Raw genomic sequence first — 9632 nt, forward strand, 5'->3', positions numbered from 1 at the left:
TCTATAAATATTACTATAATATTCTTAAGATTATCTTTATATATCTACGCTTAGAGGTATAAAGTATTAAAAGTTATATTAGTATTAGTAATGCTAACCTTATAGAAGACTAAGCTTATTAGTAGTACTAGGTAACTATTATCTAGGCTAGGCACTAAAGAGTTAGAAGTATCTACCTAGATAGTAGGTATAAAGAGAAAGGCGTTTAATATCTTTAAGGTAATATTAGTATTAGTATTAAGTTTAGAAGTTGTACTTAGGTATTTAGCTAGGTATTTAGCTAAAGATTTAGATTTCTTAGAGATATAAGAAGCTTTTAGAGATATAAGAAGTTCTTTAAAATAGAAAAAAAAAAAAAAAGAGAAGTATTTTTTATATATAAAGCTTTTTATACTTCTTTTTAGACTATTATTCTCTATACTATAGTTTACCTACGTAAATATCTTTTTATATTTTATAGTAGTATAGTACTATAATTTAATATTACTTTTTAGACCTAAAGTTTATCTATATAGCGCTTTTACTTACTTAGCTCTATAGCTAAGAGAAAGGCTATATTATACTACGCCTCTACTTCTACTCTAACTTCTACTCTTTCTACTAAAGTCTCTACTAAAAGCTTTCTCTTAGAAAGCTTCTATATTAACTTTTAAGAATATTTTAATATTTTTATAGTTTTATAGCTTACCTATTACTACCTCTAAGTCTACTCTTAAGTATACTAGAGAAGCTTTTATTACTATTACTCTCTATAAGTACATTATTATTATTATTAAAGTACTATATCTATAGTAAACGTTAGAGAGAAAGAGTTTTATTAAATTCTATAGTTATATATAGTAAGTACATAGTATTTAGAAAATATACCTATAATAAGATTACTATATAGAGTTACTAACTACGTTTTGTTACTCTACTCTATATTAATACTTTACTATAATACTATCTAATATATATACGCTAATACTAATAGATAAGCTACTATTATTCTATATATAGTTATACTAGTACCTAGAGAACTATAAAGATATCTAGATAATATAAATTAAAGTAAAGTTATTACTTACTATATATACGCTTAAATAGACTAAAAGAGCTATAGAGAATATTTTTATTATATTATTACTAGTCTATTCTTATTAGATATTTACGTTACCTTAGAATTATATAACTAACTTTCTATTTACTTAAGATAGAATAAGTATATATTATAAAGAACTACTACTATACACTATCTATAAAGATAATATTACTAATTTTTTTTAATAAATAGTTTTACTAAGCAGAAACGTAAAAAAAATTATAAATCTAATATCTAGATACACTATTAAAATATAGAGTTACTATAAGAACCTTAAGAATATAAGTATTAGAAAGAATAATAGTAGTAAGAAGCTTTCTATAACTACTATATTATAACTCTATAGCTAGTTTAGTAGTATAAACTTACTAAATAAGAAGTTAAACTTTTAATAAGTTAAATTATAGCCTATAGATAGTAACTTTATACTTATTATTAGCGCTATAGAGCTTATAGTTAAGTATAAAGTAAAACTAATAAGTTCTAAGTACTTAAAACTAAAGTAGTTTAACTCTAAAGCTTTTTACTTCTATATTCTTCTTACTTAACAAGACTTATCTCTAACTATATAGAATTAAAATAGTATAAAAGAAAAAGTTTTTAATATAAGTCTTAGTAAAATAATAGCTTTATAATTTATTATTTTTTTAAAGAAGAATTACTAAAAGTAGTGCTAAGAACTATATAGAGAGATAAGCTAATTCTTTATCTTACTTCTACTAGGCTAAGTCTAAGATAAATCTATATACGTGTAATCTGCACTAGTTACTAAATATAGTAAATTATACTCTACTAATAATTATAATTCTCTTAGCACTACTCTAAAGAGAATTCTAATTAATAGCTAATATAATATACTACTTAGCTCTAAGAATAAAAGAGTGTAATACTATTAGCTACTTTTTACCTAGTATAATTAATATTTATAGAGCTCTAGTATTATTCTTCTAAGATATAGAAAAGTATATAATAAATATAACCTCTTATAGCTTATAAAGAAGAACTCTAAAATACCTTATATTATTATAAGACTATAAGTTTAGTATAGTATACTAATACTAGAGTAAAAGTAAAAGTTATATAACTAATAAAAACTATAGAGGTTATACTCTATTACTCTAGGCGCTACTTTAGAACTTAGGCGTTTCTCTATATAGAATGTATAGAACACTAATAAATCTTTATATATCTTAATATAGCTCTCTACTTTAAGATACTATAAGAATATTCTATCTAGATTTTTAGATGTCTAGAGACTTAGCTTATACTCTTAACTAGTTTCTAGTTTTTATATACGTAAGCTCTATATATATATTAGCTTTAACTTAGTTTTATTAAGCTATAATCTTAAACTAGCACTAATACTACTACTATTAGTAATAGCAACGTATGTATCTTAGAAAATAAAAGAAGTTTAGAATAAGAGAAATAACTAAGCTAAAACTTAAGTAGCTACCTAGAATAATATAGTATTAGTTACTTCTATAGTATTAAAGCGTAGTAGTATATTTTTAAAAAATAATATAGAGCTAACTTAATACTAGCTACTATCTAATAATATTATAGCTTACTTATATAAAATACTTATAAAACTAAAGAAATATATAAGTATCTATTACGCTAATTATACCTCTATCTATTCTTTTAATAATTTTCTTCTAAGTAAGTATATAGTAATAGTAAGAAAGGTATTATAGGCTATATTAGATTATAGCACGTTATAGTAGAAATAATTTAAGCTTACTACGTAGCTATTAGAGGTAATATATATAGTAGAGGTATTAGCTAGAGTTAGTCTAATAGACGTAGAACTATTATAGTTTTAATAGTTAATAAGCTCTAAAGACGTCTAAACTTAACTTACTTATAGCTTAATAATTAGTACTTAAATTCTATTACTTAGTATGCTTATAGTAATTAGTGTAAGATTTTACTTAAATTTTACTTTATTCTTATTTAGCTATACGTACGTAATATCTACTTATAGCTTAAGACTTAAAATAAGTATATATACGTAAATATAAGATAAACTCTATATATAACTTATAATATGCTACGTAGTTTCTATAAGAGTCTCTAACGCATTATAATAACTTCTCTAACTTCTTTACTCTAAGAAGAAGAATCTACGTCTACTAACTATAAGTAGATAGTAATATTTACTATAGTTAACCTAGAAGAAAACGTATAGAAAAATAAAATAGCTATATTCTCTAAGATTAAGAAACTACTTCTAATACTCTTACGTAGTAACTACTTTCTAAATACTAATAATATAATTCTTTCTACTCTACTACTAGTGTAGGTACTTATAATTAAAATTAACTATAAAGCCTAAAAGTAAGATATTAATTATAAGTAAAGAAGAGAATGTAATATTAGTAGAAACGCTTATTAAAGACTAACTTATTATATAGTTTAGTGTTAATAGTTAAGATTATATCTACTTTATTTATTAGACGCTCTCTATATAATAATAAAAAAATAGTTATAGAAAGAGAAAAATTAGTAGAAAAAGAGTACTATTTATAAGAGAAGATATATCTATTTCTTTAAAAGTATCTAGAACTAGAATCTAGAAATATATAAGATCTTATATATTATAGTAGTTCTAGAATATAAGTAATAGTAGCTATTTAATAAAGATATCTTAATTACTATACTTAGTAAAAGTTTATAGGCTAGGCTTAATAAAAGCTAGATAGAGAATTTAGTTTACTTAGCTTAGTGCGTATATAATTAATAGAGTAATTAGGCTCTATTTCTCTTTACACTCTATATATATAATAAAGTAGTAGATTAGTAGACTTTCTAGAGTAAGTATCTTATATTACAAAAAGATTTTAAGTAGTACTTTACTTTCTTTACTTAGAGTTTACGCGTATATTAGTATTCTATAATAGAGGCGTTTATTATAGCGTTTAAACTAATTCTAGAAATCTAAGATAATAAAAAAAGCTATTAGAAGAAAAAGAAAAAGTTAATTAGTTAGTAAGACTTACTAAAGAGAAAAGTAATAGATTAAAATAGGCTATAATAGAAAGAGAAGATAGAAGTAGCTTCTATATATTATAATATTAGAAATTAAAAGCGTATTAAAAGTATCTAAACTACTAATAGGTTCTCTATAAGATTAGTTAAGATAGGTAATATTTCTAAATTTATTTACTTACTAATATATGTCTATCTAGTGCGTTATAGAGCTATTTATCTACTACTAACTTCTTTATATTACTTAAGTTTTCTTAGTTATATAAAAGTATTCTAGCTTAATACTAGTCTACTTTATCTAACGTTACTATTTCTTATTAATATAGGTTATAGACTTTCTAAATAATACTATAGCTTAGTAGAGATTAGTAGTGTTTAGATAGATATTAAAGCTACTTTAACACGTATTCTTTTAGATTAGTAGTACTTATAGATAGTTAGTAATAAAGCTCTAGAATAATAAGTTTAGTAAGAAGTAAGTTATTACTATATTTAAGTAAGCTAATAAATTTATTAATATAGATAGACGCTATAGTTAGTTTATATTTAAGAGTTTACTATATAACTTTATAAATAACTTAGACTTTTGCGCTATAGCTAGTGTAAGTAGACTAATAAAGTTTCTAAAAGCGCTCTATAAAAGTTAGCTAGAGGCTAGCTATTCTATAAATAGTGTAAATAAACTTTAGTTATAGTGTATAATTATTTAGTAGAAGGTATATTTTGTTAAAATCTAGTAAGAACTACTAAATAGGTAGAATTTAATTAGTAACTATTACCTCTTATCTAGTAGATTATTCTTAGCGTAACGTGTATACTTACTATCTTTCTACTCTTCTTCTCTCTTCTCTATCTAACTTTTCTCTATCTAATAACTAAATTATAGTATAAGCACTATAGATAATAATTACTCTATTAAGTAGAAATTATATAATCTAGCTACTAGTAAAAGCTTCTCTACTTTTCTCTTTAACAATTTTCTCTAACTTATAGTTACTAATAAGACTTCTAACGTAACTAAAGAGAGAGACTTACTCTTTAATAAACTACTTACTTTTACTTTAAATAAACTAGTAGTAGCTAAAGTTAATAGGCCTATAAAGTTATTTAGTAGCTTCTTCTAGTATCTTCTAGTATATAATAGTGCTAATAAAGTCTAAGAAGGTTGTAATTATATAATTTAAGAGTAAACCTCTAGCTCTAGACTATCTATACCTACTAACACTAATACCTATAGCTCTAAATTTTCTATCTTTATTTTTATAAACTTTACCTAAAGTAAGCGTAGATATACTAGCTATAAAAAAGCTTTATAATATATATAATATATAGTATCTAACTACTTTAGAAATTATCTATCTTACTATATACTAATTAGTTATTTTTAGATTACCTCTTATAAGAAATACTCTATATATTAGATAGCGTACAAATTGTATATTATTATTAAAATAGAAAAATATCTATATCTTTTAATAACTACGTAACTATAAGTAGTTATTAGTAATTAGCTATTATAAAAACTAAATTCTAGCTTTATAAACTATACCTTTTAAATTAATATATTTCTAAACTTATAGATAGATAATTCTTCTATAATAAAATAGATTAATTTTACGCTCTACTAGTACGTAAACTTAATAGATATATATTATATAATATATTAATCTTATCTTCTATATATAGTATTATTACGCTATATCTATAGAATACTACTACGCCTAGTAAACCTATAGCTGCATTATATATTTAATACTATTTCTAATAAAGCTACTACTAACTCTATAACTTCTTCTACTATTTTAGTCTACTAGGTATTAGCTAACTGCGTAAAATTCTACTAGAGTAAGAGAAAGAAAGCGCGTACCTAAGCTAAGAATTATACACTATATCTAAACTTTAGATTCTTATCTATAGCACTATTAGAATTACTATAATATTATATAGAGTTATATAATTAACTAGTAACTAATAAACTTCTAGAAGCCTCTAAGGCATAAGAAGTTAGTAATTATAGATTAAACTATAATATAGAGATAAGTATTATTCTTACTTAGTACTAGCTAATAAGTAAGTTTTCTTCTTTAAATACACTATAGAGATATTAGTTAGGTTTTTATCTTAGAGTTTATATAGTATCTTTCTCTTTTATATATATTAAGATATTAGTATATTATTATAGTAGAAATTTATTTATAGTAGTTTAAAAACTAGATAGTAAATACTAAGTATACTATAGCTAAATATCTCTAGAAAAGTATAGACTTTAGCAAAGCTTACATTAACGTATTTACTATTCTACTACCTATTTCTATAGCTACTTATAAAACTCTAGCACTTTAGTATAATACTTAATTAATAAACTAGATAGATCTATTCTTTTCTATAATATATCTATTAAGAGCTATTTCTTAGTCTTAATACTTTATTAAATTATTCTTTACTACGCTAAAGAGCTAGCGCTATTTTACTACTAGATTCTCTTAATATAAGAACTACTACTTACTAAAGACTAAGAATATAAGTTCTCTATATTTTACACTTTTCTTTAATTACTTATATAGATTACTATATATTTAAAACGTATTATTATATAAAGTCTAGATTAAGCTAAACGTTATATAATCTATTATATTATATCTAGATAAAATGTTTATTTAAGTTTATAACTTTACTTATCTTTACTTTAGACGTAATAGGCGCTTTTAGTTTTTACTTATACTAAACTAGCCTTCTAATTCTAATAGAATTAATAAGTAGATTAAAATCTACTTCTAGTTAATTAGGTATAAGCTATTACCTTCTATGTTAATAGAGAGATTACGCTACGTTCTTAAGTAATCTACGCCTATACCTAACTCTAGGTCTAATAGTATAGAGTATAATAAGTAACTTTATTTAGATATCTAATAAGACTTAGACTATAAGAATAGTTAGAGAAGACTTATAGAGCTAGTTTACTATATTAAGATAAGGTTATCTATTATATAACTACTAGATATAGTGTAATATAATATAGTTTGCCTTAAATTCTACTATATTTACTAATTATCTTTATCTCTATTCTCTTTTAATCTACTTTTACTTTCTTATATATTTCTATTTATAAAAAACTATAACTTTCTTACTAATACTTATATAGCTATAGCCTATAATTATATAGAATTATAGCGCGCGCTTTAAAGCTAATCTATTTAATTAGCTTTTAGAGTACCTTTATTTACTCTACTTCTTTAAATTTACTACTATAGATAGCGTAATTAACTACTTTATAAATACTACTCTTTTATAAAGTCTATATAGTAATTATCTATAGAAGATTAAAGAAGTCTATAATAAAACTTTCTATAACTAATAGGCTTATTATAATACTAGGTCTAATTAAATAGCTATATACCTCGCACTATTTAATAGTAAAAGTAACTTATCTAAGAATATAGAAGGTTAGATCTACTTAACTATACTCTAGTAGCGCTAGGTAGTGTTCTTTTACGTTAGAGTCTACGCGTTAAACCTATCTTATATTAAACTCTTTCTAAACTACTTTACTTAAATCTTTATATAGTAAGGTAATAATTCTTCTTAATATATAGCTATTAATCTATCTTATAAATTAGCTATCTCTCTAAAGGCTTATAACTTTCTTAGCCTATATAACGCTCTATACTATATACTAGCTTCTATACTACTAGAAGCTTTCTTCTAGGTACGTAATTACGTATAAGCCTATAATTATAGTAAAATATCTTAGCCTTACGTTAATTCTTAGAGTAGCGCTATATTTATAAAGTAGCGTCTACACTCTATATATAGTACTAAGAGCCTATTACCTATAGATAATAGTTAGTATAGCACTAGCTATACTAGTATTATAGAAATCTAGAGAGAGATATAGGTTACGTAAGCTAAAGAGTAGACTACTATATAATTCTACTTTATTAGTATCTAGCTGCGCCTTATAGACTTTAAACTTCTAGTTCTATTCTAGCTACTAAGAAACCTATCTTACTAAGTATTTATATAATATAAAATTAATTTAGTTAACTAATTCTATAGTAATAAGAAGATTATAATTAGATAGTATTATAGTATAGAAGTAAATTAGTATTTTACTAATCTAGAAAGGTACGTAGAAACGTAATCTATACGCGTAGTTACTAACTAGAAGAAGATTTAACTTTCTTTAGTATAAGTTCTAATACTATAATCGCGATTCTAGTATTTCTAGTTAAGATTTCTACTTTATTTCTAAAATCTATCTATCTAATAAGTACTATATATTTCTATAGCTAAGAGAAAGGCGCTACTCTAACTTCTACTCTTTTTACTAAAAGCTTTCTCTTAGAAAGCTTCTACATTAACTTTTAAGAATATTTTAATATTTCTATAGCTCTATATACTTATTACTACTTCTAAGTCTACTTTTAAGTCTACTAGAGATGCTTTTATTACTATTACTCTCTATAAGCATATTATTACTATCTATATCTATAGTAAATATTAAAGAAAAAGTTTTTTTAATTTCTATAGTTATATATAGTAAGTATAAAGTATTTAGAAAATATACCTATAATAAGATTACTATATAGAGTTACTAACTACGTATTATTACTCTACTCTATATTAATACTTTACTATAATAAGTACTATATATTATTAGAAATCTATATATAGTTTAACTTTCTAAGTTTAGAGAAGTTTTATATCTATATAGATATAAAAAGTAAGTAGATTAAGTAAGTATATAAGATAGTTATAGTAATACCTTATCTACGTATAATATCTTAGCTACACTACTCTAAATAAATATAACTAAAGAAGTAGATACGCTAATTAAAGTACTAGAAGCTAAAGCTAAGACTAAACGCGTAAGTAAAGAGCTTTACGTTTCTAGAAAAGTTCTTTATAGTAATTATAGAGTATTATACCTACTAGAGCTCTAGCTTACTTATTATTCTAGCCTATTAATATTCTATAGTAGATTTTACCTATTACTAATATATATAGATATAGAAGAAGTAGAAAGCTTTTAGCACGCTAAAGTATTCTCTATATACTATTAGTACTCTTCTATATATAATACCTATTATTCTAGTTAATATATATATAAAAGCTAAGACTATAATCTTCTAAGATTCTAGCTTTTCTTTATATAAGTTTAACTATCTTAACTAGTATACTATAGCTAGCCTTCTTATCTTTAATATATTTAGAGTAGAAGGTATTAATATTTATAAACCTTTAGTTACTATACTTTTAAATAATATTAGCTTTTCTATTAAGAAACGTATACTCTACCTTAAGAACCTAGGTAAGAATACTAAGAAGTACTTCTATAATAGAGCTTCTCTACTTTTATACTAACTCTATACTAGCTATATTATTACTAACTATATACTTTTAATATCTAGTCTATTAATCTTTAAAGATAATAATAGTAGTTTATTATAGAGTAAAGTGTAAGATCTATATAATACGTTAATTAGTAGAAATAAATTTATATATTCTTATAGAATTATACGTATACCTACTATATATTAGATAATAGTATAAGCTTTAT

Source organism: Alternaria ethzedia (assembly GCF_023757985.1).
Source record: "Alternaria ethzedia strain BMP 0044 chromosome Unknown scaffold_3, whole genome shotgun sequence".
Lineage (NCBI taxonomy): Eukaryota > Fungi > Ascomycota > Dothideomycetes > Pleosporales > Pleosporaceae > Alternaria > Alternaria ethzedia.